Genomic DNA, 26,540 nt, shown 5'->3' with positions numbered 1-26,540 from the left:
TAACAAATTGCTGTAAATAGCTCTAGAATGCTGTTTATTATTTCTGCTTCTTGTTTTGCCCTTCAAGTTGAAAATACTCATCATTTCTTCAATTCTAGAGTTGTCCAGGGAATTCTCCACAACCTCGTGCTCTCTGTGAAGTTCCTTACCTCTGGCCTTCTGACGCTATACCACATTCACTTCGACTCTGCATTTAAAGTGCAATTAACTGTGATATTAGTGATGCAAGCTCTTTCTTGAGCCTTCCTCCTATACTGTGTGCTGTTTTCCAGTTCTGTACTACATAGCACACTAGCCTGTGCTGTAAAAAGGGGGATTAATCTGTAGATGTCTATCATCTCATAAACACAAGCAAGCAAAACAGAACAGGAAGTTGCTTCTACCATTTGGTTCTTCATTTCCTCTCTTTTGCTTCATTTCCTCTCTGTTTGCTCTTTCTACCCAGAAAACTGAGGTGATCTGCTCATGTTTTTCAAATTAATTGTTAAAAAATCTGTTAAGTGGAGAAGTGACTGTTCCTAATAGTCTTGTGCCTTGAGCTAGTGTACTGTGAGTTCTGTGAGTTTTTCTGATGTCTTAGGGAGGCATGTAAAGCTTTACTCATTATTGTCAGGGGTCATGCATTGGATGTAAAAGACCTAATTTTTAAAAGTGAACTGGCTTTATTATGTTCTTTAGTTTCTTATAAAAGAAACAAATCTTGAAAAAGTTAACATACAGTTTTTTTTTTTTAATTATTTCTTTTTTCTTTTTCTTTTTTTCCTGAATACCTGTAGAGACAGTAGTGTGGACTGGGGCAGACCCACTTTCAACTTTCAAATCATTATCTTGATACTGCCACACTTTTAGGTGTGCCTTTTTGTGTTATAGGTTTGTGGGAACTGTTGAATTTTGTCCATGCAATTAAACTGTGTATAGAACAAGAACTTTCACTGACAGATAAATGAGAGGCACTGTGGGACAAAAAGAGGCAACATGCCTAAGTTGAAACATGAGAACATCCAAGAAGTTATAAGGAAAATCTTTTTCACCACAGGGACAGTCAAGCATTGGAACAAGTTGCTTAGTGAGATTGGGCAGTCTCTGTCCTTGGCATTTTTGAGGCCCAACGGGATAACACCCAGAGCAACCCTGTCTGACCTCAGAGCTGACCCTGCTTGGACCAGGAGTTTGAGGTAGAGACCTCCTGAGGTCCCTTCCGACATAAACAATTCACACATACATACATACATTCAAACGTACACTTCATAGAGAAGTGGGAACTGTTAACAGTCCTGTAAGTTCTCATATCATTTCATCCTATAGTTATTAATTTAAGCATTTAACTACTCACTTAGAATTTTTATAGTTTTGAAAAAAGTGCTTTTTTCTCTGAGCTCCCTTCTATACAGAGGACTATATTGAAAAACCAAGCAGAATTATTATCACAGGAAATATGTTTGGAGACTCTTGGCCCATATGAGGCAAATTGAATGCTCCCATATTTGTCTCAGAATAGTCACCAGTATTTTTATGCAAGTTGAGACATTGCAGTAAATAAGCTGTGGGTACAAGGTAAATATCCCAGTTACTTATATCTACAGTGTGCACATTGCTGTGTGCTTAATATGAACAGTGACTGGAGAGAATACACATGTGTATATGCAAGTTTCCTACATAGGTCTAATTAATTTGGCATATGGGGCTGTGTCACTCCAGTGAGGTGAGGCACTTGGTCGCTCTCTGCCTGTTCAGTGAACAGCCTCGTTTGCTCATGAAATTGACATTACAGCATTCTGCTTTCAAATGCATTATCCATCCTAAACAGAACACGAACAACATAAAAACCTAAGAAAATGATTCTTCCCTGAAAGATAATGCCACATAATTGAGTCTCTGTATAGGTTGTTTGGAGACAGTAACAAAGAAATGTAAAACAGGATCCCTGAAACTGGTACAGCTTGTAAAATCTTGTTAAGCCATGTTAAAAAAATACATTAATGCCCCCATTAAAAGCTGCAGTTTATTTATTGCATCCTATTCTTTAGCCCTAGTAGGCACAGGCTTTTTTTAATCTTCCATCCGTCCTTCCCCCTCCCCTTTCAAAGTGCACTCATTGAACTCTTGGCAATTAGTGTAATTGAAATTTATTGACAATGCGGCCGTCTGCTGAAGCTTCATTGTTCCGAATGCTTAGTGCACAGCGCTATTGAGCAATGCCATGGCAGTGTCAGACAGCTCATACCTTGCTCAATTATATCAATGGACCAGTGACTGCCAAAGGTTCCTTTGGGGGTACGAATGTTACTTAGTGATAAGAGCCTTTCGAAACAGAATCCCTGGGCCCCATCTCTAGTGGGAGATGGAAATGAAATATGTATTTCTCTGCTGTGGAAAATTAATGTAATTGGCTCCCTTAAAAAGCTTTGACAAGTTGACCTGTTTGAAATCTGAGGAGGGCTTATACTGCAGTATCATATTATCTCCAACATAAAACCCCTCCTTTGGTGGCAGTGACAGTGGGATAAAATGGAATTTGGATAGTAATATTAAACTTCAGCTCCATTGAACACGTTCATATATTTTTCCATTTATAGCTGCAACATGGGGTCTTACAGAGATCCTACCTTTTTTTGTATTGCCATCTAATCTTTTTTTTTGGTTTTGATTTATACTGATGCAGGAGAGAAAACAATGTGTGAATAAGATCTCTATATTTAGCTTTTCTTCTAAAATGTATATTAATGGAAATTTAAATCATATGGCAGATGAGGAGAATTGATTCCAGCTAATTCTGAAATCAGAGTTAAATTGTCAGACAAATTAATCAATGTTTTCCTTACATGCGTAAATGTTTTCACACCAAAAATAAATTAGAGCTTGGCACAACAGTCCAAAAACAAAGCTGCATTGTCAAATATGCATTTTAACTTGTGTTTGAATATAGATGCACAAAACACTTTTATGTTTTATCAGAATTAAATTACCATGAGAGAAACAGTAGTCATTTACAACGGACCATATTCTGCCCAGAGTTAAGCATCATACATTTCTACTAAATTCACTGCAATAATGTGTTTAAAAATTAGGCAGAATTGAACCAGTGGCTTTTTATTTCAGATCATATAATGATTTCACAATTTATTTAGTAGAATATTAAGAAAGAAAGGAGTTCAAACGGAAAACCTCCACACACAAGTCCAGGATTTTATTAAACTATTTTTTTTAACATCCTATTTGCCTTCTTTTCAAAACTGGTGCAAGATCTTATGTTGGTGAGATGGGGGAGTAATTATTACAATTAATTATTTACAATTTACATTGTAAATTTTTGTATTAGAATTGTCTTTGAGTTTCAACACTTGGATGAAGATCTACTCTTATTCATGGCAGTTCAAGGAATTCCAGTATAGGAGTATACACATAGGAATTCTGTTTCTCATGTGTGGTTTTTTTGTTTGTCCTCTTTTGTCATCTAAAAAGATTTGCAAGTATTGAGCAGAAGCATCTCTGGAAGACTGGGGAACCTGCCGTGGCATAATGCTCGGTAAGAAATGAGTAAGAAGGCAGGGAAGGAAGCGTTTATACGAGCTAAAGACGAAACTGCAGCAAGGAAGAGAAAGAGATGAAAAGGTAAAATAGTTGTTGCTGTTCTTTAAAGAAAAAAAAATAAAAAGCAAGCAAGCAAACAAAAAAAAAACCACAAAAAACAGACAAAACACAGGGAACAAGTCTCCTTTGAATTGTGTGGAGATGGAGCCTGGTGATTACTTTGTGATTTGAATCTGATTGTACCCCAGCTTCTTTTCTTACAATTGCCTCCTAAATTGGAAGAGACCCTTTCCTGGTTTCAGTTTGGATGTAGCCAAAATCTCTTGAGAGTATCTTTCAAGATGTAGAGTACTGAATCAGAATTAAAACTGTAGCCAGGATTTGGCCTTAGGCCTAGAATAACCCAAATGACTCTTCCTCAGCTCATCATTGCTCAGAATTTAGCAACACCTGAACTCACTGATACATTTCTTGCGCTAAAATCTTTAGAAAGAACTCTATCCCATAATGTATAAAAAGCTTCAACAAATGCCCTTCACTGTCCACAGTCAGCTACCTCTTATTTTTGGGAAAAATCATAGCAAAAGGGTGTAAGAATTTAAGAATTAAAGTGTCAATATTTGAATCAAAATTCTTTTAATAAATTACTTTAAATGAGACAATAATAATCTAAAATAATGTTTTGTATTTATTTTATTGGTATTTTTAGTGTTTAGTATTTAGTATTATCACAGAATATATTTGTATTTTGTTAGCTGGAAGTCTACCTTGATAAGCTAACAGCATCTCTCTGAATCTTGCACTGGGTGGTTTCTTTATGTAGTTTTCATCCCTTAGTTGCTGGACTGTAAACAGGTTAGTAAAGGACTTGTCCTTTATCTCTGAAACGCAAGACATAATCAAAGCTCAATCATCAAACCTATCCTCCTATAGATCTTCCAGCTGTGATCATCTTTCTTCTGTATCTCCACAAAAGAATCTTACAGAAGATAAATACATATAATGTTGGATTATTTATATCACTTTAAATAATTTCCTTTAATTTCATTAAACTTCTGTGAATGTTGTGCATGTGATAGACTCTGAGCTTTCATCCTAACTTCATGGAAGTTCTTTCAGTGCCTGTACTTGAGAGTGATCGTTCTGAATTGCTGCTAACTAATGTAAGCATGCAATTATTTTAAATGTTCCTCCCAGGGATTCTCTTGTTAAAGTATTTTAAATTCAGTTATAAAAAATTAATGACAATGTGAGTTTAACTGCCTCTGAATCTGGGCTGACTGCAATCATTACATAGAGAAAAATATTCAAATATCTTTATTAAAAGTATAGTATTGAGGTTCACACATTTTTGGTTAATAAATTGCTCTTCTAAACTTCATAGTATTGCCATACAGTGAAATATACTTGACCTTTTAGATCAATATGTTACCTAATACTTGTTTGAATACTCTGTATTTAGTCTTAAAATATCTCCAGTACTACTTTCTTTCCATGCATTCTGCATGCAGGCAGATACAAAGATTTGGCAACTTGCTAGCAACTTTAATGGACAATTGTGGCCTGAAACAAAGTATACTGAGGCTGAAAGCATTTTAAAGTATTATTAATTTTTAAATTCCCCTGATCCCGTAAACATAGTATATTATTTTAGGCATTTTGTGGGTTAATTAAAATGTCCCTGGCATTAGCAGCACAAGAAACGCGTGTTTGTGTGTGTGAGAGAGAGGGCAGAAGAGAGAGATGAAACTAAATCTAAAACTCTTGTACATGAGTACATGTACATCTGGAGGAAGAAAAGGATCCCCATAGCTCTAAGCCTGGTTACATCTGTTCTAAAACCTCATAAATTTCTGCTTAGCAGTCCAGCTGGGCAGAATCTTAAAAGAACATCAAATAGATACTCATCTTGATAAAGCAATTATGCTGTCAGTTCCCTTGATCAGCACAAGCTTGACAAAGCATGCTCCAAACTTGTAATTTTAGCCTAGAGCTCACAAAACTTGAAGAGGTGATCTACGGTAAGGGATGAATTATCTGAAGATGCAGGTTTTCATGAATTGTTCCCTAAGCACCAAATCCTGGCCTGGAGTTATTCAAAAGTTAGGCGGCACCAGCCCTAGGGTGGAGGGAGAGCAGAATATTTAAGCAGTGAATGTATTGTTGCTCCAGCTGACAGCTCCATACCATAACTGTCAGCCGTGACATCTATCTTAAGAGCATGGCACTTTTGAAGTTCTTTTGTGTGTGTCATTCAGCTATGGACACATTGTGTGAAATCCTGGCCTTGAAGACAAAACTCTGTGGCCAGAGTATTGAGTGGCCAGATTTCATGCCCTCCAAGTGGAGTCGGGGAGAGGCTGTTTGTGCCTCGTGTATTCCTGGAGTCACATCTCAGGCCAGGATGGATAGGGACAAGAGTTAAGCAGTTGAACAGTAAAGGTTGGAAGAAAACTTTGTACAACTTTTCCTTTGTGATTGGACCAGGGGTGGGCTGCGCAACGAAGCAGTGCTCAATGTAAAAGAAAGCAAAATTATAGGAAGCACAATACATGAAATGTACAACTTGTAATCATGAGATGTTCCTGTAAAACAGCAATAAGTGGAGTAACTGGAATCTGTGTACTTACATACTACTCAGGCTAAGTTTTGTGTCTCAAAGATTCTATGACAGTTCTCACTGAGGAAATTTTATTGTTTTGTGGGGGTCATCTTCCACCTAGAATTAGAAGACAAATTCCTAGCAGATTTCAAGTTTAAAAAAAAAATCAAATTCTATTTTCTAAGCCAAGAGAATTGAAATATATGTTTATAACTTTTAGCCAAGACTTATTTAAACATAACAAAAATATTTATGGAGCCAATGTACTATGGTTTGGATTTGGTGACACGTAACGTTCTGATGAACGTAACGTTTCTGATGAAAAGATGGCAACTTGTCAGAGATACTCATATAAGATTAGAATAGTACTGTGTGTTTTCCTTGAAGTTTTACTAGTTCACTGCCTGGTGCTTTTTAATTCATGCTAGTACATAAATTTGACACATTGAAGTATTGAGTATTCAGCATTAGGTTTCTGATAGGGCAAATGCAGTCCCTTGGCTGTCCAAGAGTATAAGTGGTTTGAAACATGATCAGAACGCCTGGGAGAAATCCTTCTAATAGGCACTAGAGAGGGCAGACATCTTTAAAGGATAAAAGCATATGGTAGTCATACAAGAAGGTGCTCCTTTGAGACAGAATTAACATGAGATATTGATAGTACTTTCAGATTAACATGTTGCATAGTCATTACTAGTTTCCTTTGCATTTAGTTAATGCATTTCTTCCAACGTACTTACTTTCTTCATAGGGATTGTCTTCTAATAAACACTGTGACCAAGTGACATGGGTAACATTGCTCTAGCATATTATCTGAAAAACAGGCTAAAAGGGCTGACATACTATGTCCTGTTATGGAATTGCAGAAATAACTTGTTGAAAGATTAAAAGTTCATTGCAAAATAGAGTTCATTGTAAAGGCCTATTTAAAAAACTACACAGTAAAGCTGGGTAGTGAGATTTATAAGAGCTTTTATCTTTTGGCCTCCCATCACTGAAGTAGATTTCATGTTTGCTTGTGCCTTTGCAAGCTTCCTTGGACCATTAGAATAGTTTTTGGATGAATAAAATGAGAGAGATGCATAAAATATCACACATTTAATGAGAAAATAAATGTTTTGTTTAATAAAAAGTAGGCAATGTTTGTTAAGCATTACGTTTTGCCTTCTAGAGTCTAGGACATTTGCTAGTTTGTCTTCCTACGTATATAGTCTCAAGACTGAAGCTATGAGGCTTATACATCCTTCAGCCCTATTAAAACCTGAATTAAGTCACACCCAGCAGCTTTGGTTGTTAAAATTTTGCAAAGACCTTATTTTGCTGGGTATGGTATGAAGCCTTTGGACTCACAGTGTCTCTGTGTGATCTTCAATTTAAAAAGCAAATTCAGCTCCCATCATTTTGTTTTTGTCAGTCTTGCATTTTAGTTGTAAGTAATGTAGCATTAAAGTGAGTAATCAAAAAATGTTCAAAACTTGTCTCTGATAAACTCAGTTTTATATGGTTGCCTTGCAAATTATCTAATTATGTTAATGGTATTTAACTTGGGAGTGCCTATCGAACTTGCAGAAGACAGGTTATTCATAATTCAAATATCAGTAAGGTTTAGTATATCTCTGCTTCGTATTCAATCCGTATTCTTCATACAGCTATTTAAGAAGTCTTTGTCTGAAAAGGAGTAAATGATTCCATAACCTCCAGTAGAGGGAGGGTTGGCATTTTATCTTTTTCATTTTTACTTTGTGTTACAGATCCTTTACAGGTTTACAGGCTTAGATCCTGGGTTCCTCTGTTCTTTCCTGTTTAGGACAATCAGTCCTAAAACCCTTTTAGCATGGACTTCTGAACCCTTATTTTCTCAATGCAAAAGAAATAGGAATTGCATTCCAGAGAGGGAGGGAGTATCATGTATTATGCTTAAATTTGGAAGATGTTAAAGACTGCAGGTGGGAGGAAAACCCTCCAAAAACTAGTATTCAAACATTCTCTTAAAACTAAGTGAAGACAAAACAAGCCTAAGCCCATTAAATAAAAAATAATGACCAAAAAGCAAGACCAAACAACCAAGTCCTCCTGAGCCCCGCCACCTGCTTGGCATGTTTCCTTTTTAAGATGTCTAGAGAAGTTGCATCATAACTGAAATTTTGACCTATCACCATTGGTGCTAAACAAGTGTAGTAAGGGCGTGATTTTTTGAGTTCTGTCTTTTGTTTTGCTAACTCTCTGTTGGACCCTGAAACACTTCTCAATTCTGTGCTAGGAACAAGAAAGCTGTTCTGATTTGCCAGACAACAACATCATCACTTTCTCCATAGCTTCTTGCCATAATTTGAAGAAGTCTACAGGGTGTGTTGCTTGCCTTAATAAATGTAATAAAAACCAATGCGTTTTTTGTTTGTTTGTTTGATTGATTGTTTGTTTTTTTTTTTTTTTTTTTTTAACTGAGTGTCTGTATTTGCTGCTACATGTTTTACAAGAGAGACTGGACACATAAGTAATATTGTATATTTTCTAGTATATCCGAGACAGCTAATAGTGTATTTTGGTGCTTCTCTGATTGAAGAAAAATGAAGGTCTGACTTGTGTTTGGAGTTCTGTCATCCAGGCACTTATTTTATTTTTATTTTTTTAATGTTTTGTAGGCTAAGTCAGAGGAAAGTGTTAACTGATTAGTCTCGGTTTTTGAATTTCATCCAGTTAAAAAGTACCTAGTCCTGCTCTCACCACCTTATGTCATAATGCTGATCGCTTTGAGGGGAATAGAAATATTCCATTATGTGTTTTGTGTGTTTTCTCCTCAGAATCACTAGAGAATTGTGAATTGTTTGGAAAGAGGCAGGTGTATTTAGAAATCCCAAGGAGAATATTTATAGACCTTTCTTAGTGTACAGGATTTTTACACAAATTAGTATAGAAAGCTCTGCCTTGCTGAGATGTGGATTACAGTAAAATTACAGATTTTATGTATAAGCAGTCTCACTTATGTAAGAAAACAAATGCATATCAATGTGACTAACCTACTCTGAAATTCCTCCATGTCGCTCTATAGGAACTATAAATATGAAGCAGAATGACATTAACTTTTTTTTTTTTTTTTTTTAATACCAAAAGCAGAAAGTGGAAATGTGTCATGGAATCAGATTTTGTATGACTGTCAGAACGTGTCACCTACGTAATTTATGCTGTAAAAATATGAATACAGCAGGATGCTATACATGATTTATAAAGATATAAATAGTAAACAGTGCTTGAAATATATATATTTTTATCATTAGCTATTCTCTAACTCCACTGTGTAATGGTGAAAACTGAACTTGTTTCACAAATTTTAACTTTTTGTCGCCAATAAATCATTCACATTGGAGAAGGGCATGCCGAACTGGCAGACAACCATGAGACCAGCTAGGATTCTGAAACATAACAATAGGGAAATTTAAAAAGTCATGTAAAAACAGCCTCAGACTATTAGTAGGTGGCACTAGTGTTATATTTTAAACCATAGAGATCTAGAAGAAGTGGGGGCTTTGATAGATGATATTTGGTCTGTTGAAGAACTCTCTGGCTTTGCTTTTGAACTGTATGAATTTCCTTGGGAGGGAATAGGAAAAAGGGTTGTTTCAAGGATGGGTAGAGGAAGAAGATCACTGATATTTAGGGGTGCAAACCTTTGTTTACAACCTATGAATGTTATCAGTGAGTTGTGAGTGTGCTTTTTTGGGTATTAATAGAGAATGTACTGCTACATATAACACTAGATTCTGTCTCTGTAGACTGATAGATGGGATGGTATTGATCATGAGATCTTTCATATCGGGAAAAAGTGGGCATCTGAGTAAGTAGAGTCCATTCACAATGGTTCCCATGTGAATCCTTTTACTGATTTCTACCCAACCTTTGTATGTCTTTTTTAGCCTTGAAGACCAGATCTTGGTCTTAGATATAGACATAGAGTCATTTCACTATTTTTTCCATATTTTTTTAAGCACACTTCAGGCTGCATGTGCTACCTCTCAAGCCAGTCTGAATTATTATTATTTTCTTTTCTATTTTTTTTTTCAGAGTAGCTAGGGTATCAAATGATACATGTCTTGGGGAATATTTTAATGTCACTGTATTTCCATTTCTGGGTAATCATCTGTCACTTTAAATACCAGTGTCAAGTAGAGACTCCAAGTCCCTCAGGCCAAAACACTCACGCTCTCCTCCACTATAAATTAAGGCATATTAGGACTTACCTTCTCTTGCAATATGTTTTTTCATCCCTTTCTTGCTGATGATAACCACCCAAACAAAACTTCTTCCTTGAAGTACTTAATATTTAGTGGTTCTCTAATTTGTGGAGGAGAAAAAGGAGGCTTGGTTCATACCTTTGCATGTCAAAGACAGCCTAAGAAAACTTCCTGTTACCTGTCCCACAGCAGCTCTGAAGGCTCAGGTCACTACATAGCTGCACTCTGTGGATTGCTTGTTCCTGTCTAAGAAGAGCTTCCTAACAGAGGCGGGCTTATTGACAGGTACCAAGAGAGAGGTGATACTACTTAAGGGGATCACTTACCTGAGTACAGGACATTTGCTTTAGGAGGGAGATCCTGTGGTCTCTCTTTGCAGGCAACTGTCTTATTTTCATAATCTCACGTTAAGACACCACACAAGTGATCATGAAGATAGGCAGGAGCTATTACTAGATAATCAGTGTCAGGGTCAATCAGTTTTTGCAGATTCGTGGGGGTACTAAAATTCTGTTAGGTGTGCAGACAGTGAACCTTGAGAACCTTTTTCAAAGCTGTTTGCAGAGGAGACTTTTTTACATCACAACAAATCCATCTCTGCAAAGTTCAAAAAGGTGAAGACACTGATTTGTGTGGCTGTGCAGAACTGCCCCATCCTTCTGAGGCAGAGGCTCTGTGCTTGCTAGCATATTATCTCTCTTCCCTTGCAGGAAGTCTGTCAGAGCTGACATATTGAATAACTTTGATTTTGGCTTCTGCTGCAGGCACCGTCAGAGGAGGGAAGTGCCAGCCTCCATGCCCGTAAAAACACTTAATCTGATTGCCTGACAACTCCTGTTCCCTGTTTTGTTTTTTTTGTCTTTTTTTTTTTTTTGTGTGTGTGTGTGTGTGTGTGTGGAAGAGAATACATAGTGAAGGTCACTGTGAAAAGCAAGTAGAGGTCATCCTTTCCATTAATCCATTAATGCCAAGCCAAGCCTGGGGAGGGAAAGAGGAGAAAGGGGAACCCCTGAAAACTAAGGAGTGAGTGCATTGCTGTCAGCAAAGGGGTGCAAAGCCATGTAGGAACTATGAAATTATATTAATTATAGATCTTTGATGGGTGTATGAAGAGCAGAGAAGCTTCATACAATTAGTAATTAGTTAACTAGTCCTTAGATTTGATAAGATGTTGTAAGTTCTGTACTACTTGTTAATGAGCAGAACTTTCTGAGGCAGGAGCCAGGTTTATGTTTGTATGTCAGGCAGAGTTGGTGCAGTTACTTGCACACACCTTCCATAACGCGAGGTCAGAGGACTTGCCAAATGTGTAATAGAGGTATATTTTTTAAAGGCATTCGGGTCATGATTTTTCTTGTTCGACTCACAACACCTGAATATTTGAGACAGATAATAATAGTCTTAAATGAGAAATATTATTGAAAACTGCAGTGATTGGTCATAACCAGCTTGGATTCAGGAGGGCAAAGTCTTGCTTAACTAACTTAATTTCCTTTATTGACAAGGTTACCCATCTAGTTGACCAAGGGAAGCCAGAATACGTCAACTTTTTGGATTTCAGCAAAGTTTTCTCACAGTATGCTTCTGGACAAAATGTCCAGCATACAGCTAGACAAATACATAACACGATGGGTGAACAATTGGCTGATGGGTCAGGCTCAAAGGCCTATAGTAAATGGGGGTTACATCAGAACCATTTAGACAGAAGTGCTTGGACAACGTTCTCAGGCACATGGCTTGGTTTTTGGGTGGTCCTGTGTGGAGCCAGGAGTTGGACTCGATGATCCTTATGGATCCCTTCCCGCTTGGGATATTCTGTTTTTATGACATTAATGCCTTAAAAGACATCTCCTCACATCTCAGGAGAAGCTGAAGCAATACACCGATTATACAGAGGATGTGCTTTAACTAAATATCTCTTTTTGTGCAATAACATAGGAGAACTGAACACAATTGGAAGGCCAGGGATGTGAGCTAAAACATCGGGTAGATTAAGCTTTTTGGCCATGATTCCTTTTAAGAATGTGTGTGAAGAGATGTACATATGGCAAGGACTGCCTCTGTATTTTCAGGTGGTTATACTCTGTCCTCTCAGCATCCTTTTCTTCTGTCCTGTTCCATTATGATGGGTCTTGCACTTACTGAACTTCACATGGTTCCACTCCCTATGCAGGAAATTATTGACCTTATTTTGTCTGTTGAGTTTTTGGATGACTTGGCAAGCTCAACTGGTTCTTGAAGAGGGTAGAAGAGTGACAGGGTCATGCAAAATGTGACAGCATCCTGTGGATAGACAGAAAAGGGGGAAAGGGTAGAAAAAGGAAGAGGCAGAAAGCTGTCTTATTTGATTCCATGGTTATTCTAAGGCAGAAGATGCCATATATGATTGTCACTCTCTTTGCATTTTTATTTCAGGTGTGCAAAATTCAAATTACTGGCTAATTTAATATATAAAGTTTTTTCAGACAGCTTATGATTCTTAATAAATTAAGATAAAATTTGGCAAATAACATTTGCCTATCGAAAAATGTAGAAGAAACACTTTTGTTTCAGCATTACCAAAGTAAAATGTTGACTAAAAGAAATGGCATTGATGAGGAGGGACTTTCTTTCAGAAAAGCTACTGGCAAACATCCTTCCCTATTTGCTCCCCTTAGTTTATCTTGCACTGGTCAATGCTTAGGTGGTTCTTTAAGTTAGATCTCTATTGTCTTCAGGTCACTAGTCAAAACTGAAGTGCTCTGCCTCTTGTATGGCTTCCACAGTACTTTTTTCCTTTTATTTTTTTTTCTTTTTAAGATCTGTTCTATTTTGTCTAATGAGTATAATTTTTATTGGATTTATCTAGTTGGATGTTTAAAGCAGTGACATTGGTTTTAGGCTTTGCTCTATTACATACTTTAGTCCTGAAGCAAAATGAACTGCTCTAATGATTATGATTGAGAACTACACAGCAGAATAAGCCAGTTAGGTTATTAGGAAGCTGGACTCATCCTCATCCACCTCTCCGATTTGTTCTTTTGCTGCTGTATAACATAATACTGAGTCTGGAGCTCCTGGAGTGTTGGCTAGATAAAAGCATAGGATGTGTTGAAAAGATCAACATTATTGTAGTATATTATTTATCTTATTAATCAAAATTATTTGTTGATGTGTAAGTTTTACATCACTGTATTTAGAACGGTCTACTTCTGAATAGTGTATGGAGTTACTTAATTCACAGTTCTTCTAATTACATAGCAACATATTGCACATGCATGAATGAGTTTTGTTGTTGCATGAGTATCCTAATATGTTTGTCTTCAGGTGCCAGAGTTTTTCAGTATGGTCATGATTGTATGGCAACCTTTTTTTATGCTGCCATTACCCAGTCTGTGACTCTTCGTGGAAGTGCTCACAGGCTTGGATCTCAGCTTTAGGGCTTTCATTACTGTTGTCAGGAAACAAATCAAGACAAATAAGGAGATAATGTATTTATATTGTCTCCAGAGAGTAATAATGTCATACTTCTGTTGTCTGGACAGGTATATGTTACTTTTAATAGCATAGCTGGGGTCAAGAGCAAGCTGTCCAGGGGGCAGGTTATTAGCCACTCTTCTGCAGATGTTTCCAGCACAATCATTGGAAGGTGTTGATAAAAATTTCCCTTCCTGGAAAATAATGGAATTGTATGCTGACTTCTCAAACCACAGAGGCACAAGACAGATCTTGAAGCTACCATCTAGAAGTGTAATAATATGTCGGAGGTGCATACTTCCCCACTGGAAGCAGCAGTAGCAACCAGGACAAGCAGGTGCTGAATCGGCATTTCTGGTCCTATATAGACCAATTATTTTCTCCACAGATGGGGAAGCTTTGGTGTGTACAGGAAGACAAAATTAGTGGTAACATCTAAACTGATGGACAGGACTTTCATCCATGAATCCAATTTTTTAGCTGCCAGTAAAAAGACTGGTTCTGTGGTCCATGATTTACCTGCAGAGGCCAGCTGGCTCAGCCGAAAGCTTGACACCATTTAGGCAAGTTGAAGGCTGCTGTATTTACAACGGGAGGACAGCAGGTACTATGCATACAAATGACAAGGACCATACTTTTGTACATTGCCTCTTTTAGGGCTTATACTACGGTCCAATAATACTGTAATAAAAATCAGCTTTGTCTTCCAGCATGGAAATGAGCTTGCAAAGCCATAAAAGTGCTCAGCATTCTGGACTCCTATAACTGTCTGTGGCTAATGAGAATATTGATTCTGTGAAACACAGCTACTGAGAACTCCATTTTCCATATATGTTTAGCTCATATTTTGGCCCATCATTTAAACAGCATAATAGTTTGAAAACTGTTTAAAACAGATTAAGCATAGAAGAGTTTTGGAGATCTTCTGGAGTAAGTATTTAAATATATATTTAAACAATTTTTCTCTTAGATGTGTGTGTGTTTTAGAGAGTTGGTTCACTTTAGTAGGTAATTATATGTCAGTTTGAATTTTTCCCTTAGGGGGTTTAAAAACGCTAACACCTACTGAAACTGTATTAAGAACCATTGTCTTCATTGTCTGAATATTTTGTAATCTGTCTGAGCCAGTCTTCAACTTAAAGGTGGTTTATTTTGTACACATAACATCAGAAGAGGTTTCTCTGGTAATATTTAAAATACGTACTTTGCTTTTTTCTTCTTCTTTTTACTGGCACAGTGTTTTGTATGCAAAAATTATTTCAGGGGAAGATCTTTACTTTTGAAACTCACTCTTGTACCTACGCCTGAAGCCAGGAAAAGCATATAGTACTGTTTATTTCATTAGATCGTGCAGCCAATTAATCAAGATTTGAATGAGTATCAAGATGTAGCCTTCATTTTGTCTGCTTATTAACTTTCATTATGTGTAAATTTAAGGCGTAATTGTTAACAGGATGGATTATGCTGTAAAGTTTTTTTTTTCTTTTTTTTTTTTTTCTTCTTATAACAGCATTCCTTCACAGGTCCCCTTATTAAAGCATACCCAGGGTGATATATTATGTTAAGAAGGTTTAAAACATAAGGTGACAATGACCTTCCCTTTAATTAACTATGATGGAAATAAAGGTGAGAACAATGATGATGAAGCTCTGCTGGAGACCATAAATCATCTGCTGCACTGGTTAGACAGGACACAGCTACAAAAATAACCTTGCAATTCACAGGTTAAATGGCTCTTCCATTGTGCTGCATTCACTATTTTCGGTTTACATACATACAGATAGTTTTCATTGTGCAACTGTGTAAAAATGTCTTTGATCAAACAATGAGTTATTCTCTGAATATACTTGGAAATACCTAACCATTTTGTTTGTTAAAATATTACTGTGTTCTCATTTTTAAAGAGCAAAGTGATATATGAAGCAATGGCAATTTAGGATACTTCTGTGTTTTCCTCTAGAATCCTGGGCTGAAAAGGAAAGAAGGCAGAATAATGTTGTATTATATAATAATTTTTGTTTCTCCTAGTGATGCTGGGCCTTCATCATACTATGTGAGATGAGATTGCTGGTTAGATTTTTTAAGATATGGAAGTTGTTTCTAATTGATTTAGCTAGGTTTAAGAGTATATCTCATGTCCTTAGTGTTAAGAATTCTTGTTCTAAATATGTCACCCTATCTGGGAGTTACAGACTTATATCACTTAGTATACCAAACAGAGTTTGCAATATAATGGGAACACTTAAATTTGAATTACACTTCAAAAGAAGTCATAAATACATTGACTAGGGTCAACTGCAGCACAATAAAGTAAGCAAGACTTTTGTCACCTTGACTATCAGCATTGCAGAAGGACATTAAGGGCTTCCTGTTCAAATTGGTACACGCTAGATAATCGTGTAAAATTAGAATAGGTTCAGAAGCCTTCCTCTTAGATTATAAAATAGTGAAACTACTACGTAAAATTTTACTCTTTATGTTTTATGTCTGATGATTCTCCATGAAGATGTACTTTGAGATTTGAAAATGGTAAATCTAAACTCAGAAAACAGAAAGACTTGCAAAAAAAAAGTCCTAGAAGATTTCTCAGTGATTATTAAAGGGCACTAAGTAACAGAATTTTGGAATTTATCTGGATATTTTTGTAACTGATATGAAAGAGGCAGGTCTTGTAGAACTGAAAACAACTGAAAGAAAAGAATGTAACATAGGAAAGCCCAGAATGAAATGTTTGTTCATTTCTGTGTTGTAATGCCAGCAGGCTTTGCTGGAATAAGTTTTGGAAGGTAACTTTAAAAAAAAAATAAAATCATGATAGGAGTATGGAGTTTTATCTTAGGTATTTCTCAACCACCTGAATTTAGCATGTTAAGATAAATGAGCAGAGTACCTTCAGCATTTTGAAGTTCTGAAACAAAAGAAAAGATCATGGGTGGAGAACTAGCTGTCTGGAAGTTACTTCTGTTGTGAATAGCAGGACTTCTTAGGGCAGTGAATTTTTTTGTAGTTAAGTAATGTTGGTATATTGGATTTGTTTAAAGAGAATGTATAAAAAGAGGAATATCAATTATTGCTTCAGCAGAAGTTTAACTTTTTTTTAAGTGTGCAGTATAATTCTGCATTAGTCCTTGCTCTCTGTTTGTGATTGGCAACGTGCATAGGTCTTGAGGTACAGGCAACATTACTGAGCTGGAAATCTGTTTTCTTTGTGTGCTGGGAAATGTGTAGGCAGTACATCCAGGTGTTTATTTTGTTTAGCATCATTAACCCAATGAAAAAGAGTGTACCTTCCAGTCTCATTGAGGTACATTGAAATTAGGGCCAGAGGGGTTTCACATCATCCTCTCTGTGTGCTTTGCAAGGCTCTAAGTGCTCCAGAAATCCCTTGCAACAGATTTACAGATTGGTTATAGCAGGTAGTGTGATTCTTAGAAAAACATGTTGATTAGTAACAGGAGTGACTGGGACATCATTAATTGCAAATACCTCAGTGATACGAGGGAAGTGATTAGGCAAGATCCCTTCAAATAATCCCAAAGACACCAAGCTGGGGGGAAATGCTGATCTGCCGGAAGGTAGGAAGGCCCTGCAGAGGGACCTGGACTGGATGAGTCGATGGGCAGAGGCCAATAGGATGAGGTTCAACATGGCTAAGTGCTGGGTCCTGCGCTTTGGCCACAACAACCCCATGCACTGTGCAGAAGAAAAGGATCTTGGTGTGTTGCTCAGCGCTCACCTGAACATGAGCCTGCAGTGTGCCCAGGTGGCCAAGCAGGCCAATGGCATCCTGGCTTGTATCAGGAATAGCATAGCCAGCAGGACCAGGGAGGTGACCATCCCCCTGTACTCTGCTCTGGTGAGGCCGCACCTTGAGTACTGTGTTCAGTTTTGGGCCCCTTACTACAAGAAGGACATCGAGGCCCTGGAATGTGTCCAGAGAAGGGCTGTGAATCTGGTGAAGGGCCTGGGACTCAAGTCCTGTGAGGAGTGGCTAAGGGAACTGGGGTTGTTGTCTAGAGAAGAGGAGGCTCAGGGGGGACCTTATTGCTCTCTACAACTGCCTGAAAGGAAGCTGTGGGGAGCTGAGGGTTCACCTCTTCTCACAGATAACTAGTGGTAGGACAAGAGGGAATGGTTGTGCCAGGGGAGGTTTAGGTTGGAAATTAGGAGACATTTCTTTTCAGAAAGAGCAGTCAGGCATTGGAACGGGTTGCCCAGGGAGGTGGTGGCGTCACCATCCCTGGGGGTGTTCAAGGAAAGGTTGGACGTGGTGCTTAGGGACATGGTTTAGTGGGTGACATTGGTATTAAGTTGGACCAGATGATCTTGGAGGTCTTTTCCAACCTTAATAATTCTGTGATTCTATGTTACTGTGTATTGGGTAGTCCTGTGATCCAGATGATAATGGTGATAATTCCTTCTCAGCACACCTTTAATGCTTGGTATGATGTGTACGAGAAGAATTACAGAGATGTGGGAGAAGATGCTCAGCATTTGCCTCGTCTCGTGTTCTTTCACACTGCTCAAAATCAGAGACCTCTGTCTCTGATGGTAGGTGGTCTCTGATGCTTCTAACCTGTCCTGACCTCCACATAGGCAGTGAAAGAGGAGAAAAATCTTTTCCAGCTCCATGGGCAGTTGGGCCTGGAAGACAATACTCATTTTCATACCTGAATTCAGCATAGAACAACAAATATTCAGAGTATCTTCTAGACAGAGTAGTAGAAGACTACTACTGTATTTAGTATATTTAGCATTAACTATTACATAGTCCCTAAGCTGGTCACATTCTTTGAACAGTTAGTGTGGCTCAGCTCTCTTGGATTTCATTGAGCCCCTTGAAGCTCTGATGATTTATTTTTTTGGATTAATTACTCTGGCATTCTTATGAGAAGAGCTGCAGTCTCAATCTGCTTTTCGCAGTCTTCAGAACTTGTTTAATACTTAATAAACATCTCCACTGGAGAACTTTTTTACTATACAAATGTGAAAACATGATTTCTAAAGGATAACAGTCTGGTGCTAGTGCCACATACTCATATATTTTTACCATAACTACTATTTTTGAGTCAGTGGAGAAAAGTGCTGATGTTGGGGCACTGACTTGTTGGTGATGGGTAAAATGGTGTAAAGGGACAACAGAACTCTCAGGTGTTAAGAGAAGAGCCCAAAAGAGACAGAGACGGATCCTAGCTTGTCTTCCTCCTGCGAGAATGGCAACAGACTCCACAGTTTCAGGCAAGAATGCAAAATTCATTTCCTTAGTTTAATTTTCTCTGAAGTAGCTGGTCAATAGTCAATCTCCCGTAAATAATAAAAGTAAGCCTTTGAGGGAAAATGAGAAATTACTTTGCTGCTGCTGCTATCACCTCTTTCTCTCTGGCTCTGTAAATCTTTTGACTGTTTTGACTCAATTTACCTCAATCTTTTTAGGAAAGAATAAATTTTTTACCATTGCTATTAGTTCCTACATGGTGCTTAGGTGTGATTACCCCCCACTACTTCATCTCCTTTTGGTTGGCCTTTCCATTAGAAGGAATAGCTTTCTACAAGATGTTGTAATTATCTGGTTTTCATAATCTTGTTTTCATTCTCTGACCTAACTAAGTGGCAAGTTCCACTACCCATGCTTGTACTGCACTGGTACTCCCAGAAATTCCTTTGTAATTTTTTTCTTGCCTGTACGTTGTCTCTACCTGGCCTCAAAGTTTTTCTCAGTATTTTATTTTCCCATGTTAATAAGTGCTCCAAGACTCACACCCACACTGGAGCCATAAGTCATTTGTAATTAATGTGGTGAAGCTGAAAACTGTATTTTCCTCAGTACTTCTTTTAAGTTTAATGGTTTTAATATGTGAGATTGTTGGTAACTTCTACATTGGAAATTTGGAGGACACCTGGATACTACTGAACAAATGATAAGTAAAGAAGAGACATAAAAAAGGAACTAAGAACAGAAATGAGGGACAGAGCGTGATGTCACTTTTGTAACTATCAAGCTTTTGCAACTATCCTTGCTCATGGCAAGGAGAGGGTAAGGAAAGAGCAAGAATTACTGTAGGTTTACTCATTTAATGACTACTAAAAGCCCTGGAAAAGCTCCTATCAAGTTGCACAGGTACACAGCTAAGAGATGTGGTTAGACTTTTAAAATCTGAAATAAGACTTGTTCTTCTCTGTCAAAGGAGGAAAAACATTTCTCATTGTCCACTGTACTTTTGTTTATTTAGCGTCTGATTTATTTTTAATTGATTTGAATGGAATTCTCTTGTCTTACACTGGCATCCCAACATATTAAAACAGTTTAGGGCAGCCAAACTGATTACAGATTTATACCTTTAGCTTTTTTATTAATTTTAATGACAGCAGTAACATTTCAATTTTTAGAAGGGTGTACAAATTTTAAGCGGCCTTTTCAGTGTTTGTGGTGGACAGGCAGTTGAGACATTGCTGTAGAGCTTATCTTAGTGTGTTGAGTTTCCTCTGTATAGATGATCTCAGCCAGTTAGCTAAGGACTCAGTAGAAAACATTCTAGATGTTCTGTTTGCATGCGTTACGTATTCCATCTGCAAATCTGTAGGGGACTCTGTGTTGCATACCTATTGAGACTAGATTCTCAGTACCTGAGACATGCATTCTGTATGTACACATCCTTCCTGATTACTTAACATGAATTGGATGCAACCACTGTTAATGTTGGACTAGATTCAAGCATGTTTATTCAGGTAAAATGCTACTGTCTAGGAAATGCCGCTCACCTTAGTGAATTCTGTAGTTAGACTCATGGTTAGGATTCATAATGGCACAAAAGGTTTGTTTTCATGTTGTGGATGGAGGGAAATGGCCAGACAGGTTTGGTGCTGTTTTTTGGGGGTGGGTTTTTTGGCTTTTGTCAAGCCAAAAAGATGGCAAGAAGAGTCAGTTTCATAGTTTAAATTCTAGATAGCATTGTAAGATGACTTTTAGGCAAATTATGATGTTTTAATGCAACTTTTCATAGGTTGTACTTAAAAAAAAACTGTCAACATTTAAATCAATAGAACTGCCCTTTCCTCTTGAGCTGTCTGAAGTATGGTTGCATTTGGTTGTAATGCTTTGCTTTGGTTCCACGCTAGGAAGAGAAGGTGGCTTTATTGATAGTTAATAAAATGGAAACCTATTGACTGCCTCTGATCAATCTCAGATTTTGAAATCAGGAATTATGGGGAGTGATTAACAAAACCTCCTTTCTTTACTTGAGGAAGAGGGAAAATGGGAAAGCCCTACTGATGTTTACGCTAGGAAAAGGTTGTCCTTACAGGAGGTCTGCTCTCAAAGTTTCATCCAGTTTCCTGACTTTGTGATGAAAAATGTTTTTCTAGACCCTCTCTCAAGAAGAGTTTGCAAAAGTCTTGGAGTTTTTCAGGGGGGTTTCAAGTTTTGCTGAAAATATTCATACCAAGCCTCATTATTAATTTGTATAATTGCTGAAAGTTTTGCATTACATGCTCAATTTTTTAAGTCATGGGCTTGTGGAGTGTTGGTCAAATAGCTTAGAATGAGAGAAGCAAAGGGTAGAATAACAGCATGATTAGACAGTCCAGTAAATCAAAACCTCCCACCCAAATTCTCAATAAAATTATCTGCACTAGAGTATTAATAGGTCTTATGGCACCAGTGGGATGGTAAAAAATTCTGTTCAGAATCATTAATTAAAAAAAATGCAAAAAAAATTGAAGGAAATAGAATTTGTAGTTGAGCAAATGAAAGTCAAATCAATTTGACTGGATCTTTTTAAAAACAGATTTTGCTTGGTTTGTTGCCATTTTAATTTTTTTTCCCATACTTGGTGCTAATCAGGCATGACAAATAGGCTCACCTTTGAACACACTTTGCACTAATAATGTCATAAAGTAACTCCCTTTAATTGGTACCTCAGGCCACTGTCATCAGACAAGCTCATAAAAAGAAACTACTGACAGCTTTCACTTCTGCTGGATTTATGAAAGATTTCTCACCTATGCCCAGCCACTTTGTGTTTGCATTACTATTCTAGGTTTGACCTTTGATCAAAGAAGCAATACATTATGTTTTCCACAACAACTCTCACCATCACTTCAACTCAGACATGTATTCTTGCAGTGCATGGCTGTTGTGAAAACTTTATGCTTAGAAAATACAAAGGGCAGTCAGTCTACAGGCTTTTAGTTCACTGTAATGTAGTAAATATGTTTTGGAGCCAGATGCATATTTTAAAATTAGTAATTTATTCCACAATTTATATGTGTTGGGTTTTTTTCCTTCACAAATTGTATAAGCAAAGACTCTCATATGTGCTCATTATTTAAAACTGTTCACCCGATAACTTCTGTGAATAATTCTTGGTCTTGGTCTGTAGCTCATTCTCAAGGATCTCATTGTGAATATTTGATCATCGAAATTCCAGCTCAGTGACTCATCACCTAAATCATATGGTATGCTTCTGCCAGGATGGAGGAGCACAGCCCTTAATTTTCTACTTAATGATTCAGAAAGCAGTGAGCACTTGTCCTCTGAAAGTCAAGGCCCTTTATTGAATACCAAGAACTTGAGGTCTTATCTTAGTCATTGGTTTTAGCAGATATTGGAGGTAATAGCTAATAAATGCACATTCTAAATTTTTTTTTTTAATCCTGATTTTAAATTAGATGCTTTGATAAATGTTCTTACTCTTATGTTCTTTTCTTCCTGCAACTATTCCAGGCAACAAACAGATATGTGTGAAATTATTCAAATTGCATTTCTGCAATTTATAGTAGTATATCAATTTATAGGATTTATAGCAGCAAAAATTAATAGTAACAGAAATTATTGCTAGTGTACAGTGATACATGCTCACAATTTAGTAATTTGAAAAGAAGAGTTTATGTTCGGATCTATAGTATAATTCTATTTTTTATTTGGGTCTACAGTAGAATTTCTAACCTTGATTCCTATTTTTATTTGGTTCTACAGTAGAATTTCTGACCTTGTTTCATAACAAATTTCAGAGAGAGTTTAGAATCGAATTTCAGGATTCTACCACACTTGTGGTTGTGATTCCATTGATTTTAGAAAGCCAGAAAAAAGATTTTTGTTACAATTTTGATTCAGCTTCCTTTTTTTTTTTTTTCCCCCTCTCTTTAAAGAATGCTAATTCTTCTCATAATAATTTGTTTTGTGATATAAATTCTGTGGGAATTGCATTTTGCCTGCCTTAGTGCTTCCCCTTAGTACTGAATATTGTTAAACTAGAAATAGTTTAATAGGTTTAAATAAAGGTGGTTTATTTGGTCTGTCCATCAAGTCTTGGTACCTGATCAGTTTGCTCTCTTTCAAACAGCTTAATTTCATAGGTTTTCAGTACAGCATAGTATTTAGAATGAACAAATTCAGCAGTCAGTGACATTTTGGGTTCATAGAGATGTACATTAAGATTTAACAGTGTGTTTGCGGTATACATTTCCATTCATAAATAATTTGCTATATACCCAGGTCTTTATAGGTGACTTTGAGCAACCTTGTCTGGTGGAAGGTGTCCCTTCCCATAGCAGGTGGGTTGGAATTAGATGATATTTAAGGTCCCTTCCAACCCAAACCATTCTATGATTCTGTGACTTTTCTGTGTTTCAGGCTCTCAGGGTTGATGTGGACAGAAGTTAGTACACACTGAGCAATGTCAGGAGGGAACTGGAATACTCAGAATCCTAGTTCTTCCTAACTTGCCTTCTTGTTATTGTAGGCAGAAAGTTATTTCAATATTTTCTAAGTTACCCTTCCACCTGGCCTTCTCCTGACAGGCTGTATAGATTAGTTCAACTTTGCCAATACGTAAGTTGTGACTCTATTAACCTCCATAAGAAAAGACACTCACTATCAAATCCATAAATGTACTATCCAAATGGCAGGTTGGATACTGTGCTGAATGTCGTTTATAGCACTTTATTCACCATCAGTGACTTCTGTTTTATAAACTACCTGAAGCTACTGTATATTCTTATTACTGTGTGGGTAAACTGTACATCCATCAGTCTTAGACCTAGTTTTAAAGAGAATACACATCTATCATAAAACTATGCTGATGAATTAAAACATTTTAGACATGTTTTGCAATCACATAAAAAGATTTATTTACTTTTTATAGGCAACATGTATATTTGAATAGATATATTGGGAACATTCTGCAGCCCTCAGTGTTCAGGAAGAATTTTACTCTAATTTGAGGCATTTCTAGTTAGATTTAATGGTGTTTAGAGAAAAGATGACATGGTGACTTTAAATGAAGGTTGTAAAAATAGCTTGTAAGTTATTAGATATTCAACATTAATATCAGTTTCATTATTCTTTTCTTTTTCCCTGTGGGTAAAACTTTCATGTAAAGTGCTATGACTTGCATAGTTTATACTCGATAAAAGTTTCAAGAAATACTTTTCCTTTTTTGGGCTGTGTGCAAAAATTTGCAAGCCAGTCAGGTACTGATACCAGATATGGCAGTAGACACATTTGTGAAAAAAAAAAAAAAAACCAACTCTCAATATTGCCACAAAATATTATCGCCTAATGTGCTCTGACGTTTCAAAATTCAGCCTTCCAAATATATGAAAAGTCAGTATGAAATAGAAATATCTAGTTTTTCAGTCTGAAAAATTCAAAATATGCAGTTAAATAACAGTTGCCTTTAGCTAGAAGAATTCATTTGAATAAGTTTTTTCTCAGATCCAATAATTCCCAAGCTGTTTTTTTTTTTGGTTGGTTTGATTTATGATAGATTTAGTGAAAAGACTGGAATAGGTTAAGAAATGGTGTCTTTCTTATTCTAATACATTTCCCCTTTTTTTTTTTTTTTTCAGTGTTAGAAGAGACAGATATTTCCTGTTGATCAGCACTGTTTTCAAACATGGGGGGCTGTTTTCACCTTCTAGCAAATAGATAGCAGCTAATGTGGGGAGGATGGTGCAAAGCTTTTGCTTTAGGTTGGGGGAGAGGAAGATTAAAACGAACAAAATTAAAGTTCAAAGTCTCATCACAGGAAGCAGTAACCATACTTATCAATACAGAAGGTGTATGACAAGCAGCTTAAAGATGTCCTCAATGTTTACTCCCATTTGCAGATTTCATTTACCTTGCAGGGCTTCTTTCTACAGAAAGACAGACTGGAAGGGGCTGCTAAACATGAAGAAAAAAGCATTAACTTCCTGCAGATCCACAAGGCTGGAAAAGAGGTAATTTTGCCTGAATCTATCCAAATGGCATGAAAAGGTACTTTATACTCTGACATTCTCTTGTTCTAATTCATTCAGTTGACCTAGGAAATATGATAAAGAAACCAGTCAAGGATGCCTTGCTTTGTAAACAATGCAATAACAAAGTGCTGTTAAAGATTCAGAATTAGAAGGTAGTACACTTGTTTCTTGTCTCAATTAACAGCCACAGTTCATGCAGTCTATTCATAGTCTTTATTAGATATATGAAGAATTCAATTCATACTAGTTTAAAGGATTTCTTGGAATTGCTTCAGGTGAAAAGGGATGTTCTAAAGTAAATGTATTAAAATACCCATTTTTTTCAGATGTAATTCAGTAAAGCCTTATCACGAATGTAGAATATTTGGGCTGTGAAGTTAAGTAAAGGTAAAGTCTCTCCCATTTCCTTCCGTTACAGAATCTTTCTAGAATCAGTTTTTCAGCTGGGGCAGATGGATCCTTAACTGCAGGGTTGATGCATCTTTGGGTCACAGGGGGGAAAGATTTTTTGGAGGAAAAACCACCAAACAGATGGTGAGCTTTTTTTTTTTTTTTTTTTTTTTTTAATGTTTTCAAACATCCTGATGTGTCTGCAGGGGAGCAACAACAAAAGAGGTAAGTATGGCTGGGGTCATAGTAGAAGTAATCCGCAGAAGTTGATACTACAATGGTTCATGGATTTCCATCTTTTCCTCTTTTATGGTAGTGTGCAAGTACAGGTGTGGCTCGTGCAGCCTTAGTAGCTGCAAAAACTACCTGAAGGAGAAATTCCTTTCTTCTAGAGCTAATGCAATCTATTTTTTTCAGGTGGTGTCCAGAAAAACAGTATTTACCCTTTGATGTTTTTAATTACACAAACTCACAGTAATGCTTTCAAACTCCTTAATTGTAAGAATTCCTGCCGTAAGTATCTAAAAATTGTTTGCCTTTGAAGAATGCAAATATGACAAAACATTTAAAAGCATATTAGCATTCAGTACGACAATGAACTTGCTTAAATACTGTTTACAATGAATATGGATAATTTTTAATATATCTAAATTCACATCGCAGTTTTAAAAAAGGTGGTCTCAGTATAGTCTCCATGTAACAGTTGAAGCACATTCTGCACCCTGCACTTGTTCATGCAAGTGACAGGATTTACACAAGTAAAGCTGTTTATTCCAGTGCAGTACCATGAGAGTTTTATATCAAAACTACTACTTCATATCCATTATTTATAACTACATTTTGGCTCTTCTGTATTTGTGCAGTACCATAAAGAAACTCGAAAGGCAGCCCCATGTGCAAAGAATTACACACTAAAATAAAATTTCATTGTTAATAAAAATGTTTAACTTTTCTTGTTTTCCCTCCTGCTAATGACAGCTATTTTGGATTGTTTTGCAAGTTTTCCACCTTTAGTTGGTTACTTACATTAAGGGAAAGTCTTTGCCCAAAATGTAACTCTTTTCTTTCTGAATATTTTTGCAGGTTTATGA

General features: G+C 36.8%; 1 long non-coding RNA gene across 1 annotated transcript; it reads left to right on the top strand.

Annotated features, from left to right (window-relative positions):
- The first annotated feature begins 3,256 nt into the window (after nt 1-3,256).
- LOC136790147 (uncharacterized) lies at nt 3,257-25,583 on the top strand. The gene is made up of 3 exons (XR_010829565.1): nt 3,257-3,612; nt 24,946-25,038; nt 25,478-25,583. It is a non-coding gene; the product is annotated as an uncharacterized lncRNA (long non-coding RNA).
- The last annotated feature ends 957 nt before the right edge of the window (nt 25,584-26,540 follow it).

Source organism: Anser cygnoides, chromosome 2 (assembly GCF_040182565.1).
Source record: "Anser cygnoides isolate HZ-2024a breed goose chromosome 2, Taihu_goose_T2T_genome, whole genome shotgun sequence".
Classification (NCBI taxonomy): Eukaryota; Metazoa; Chordata; class Aves; order Anseriformes; family Anatidae; genus Anser; species Anser cygnoides.
The sequence above is the reverse complement of the archived record's forward strand: the minus strand, read 5'-3'. Positions and strand labels throughout refer to the sequence as shown.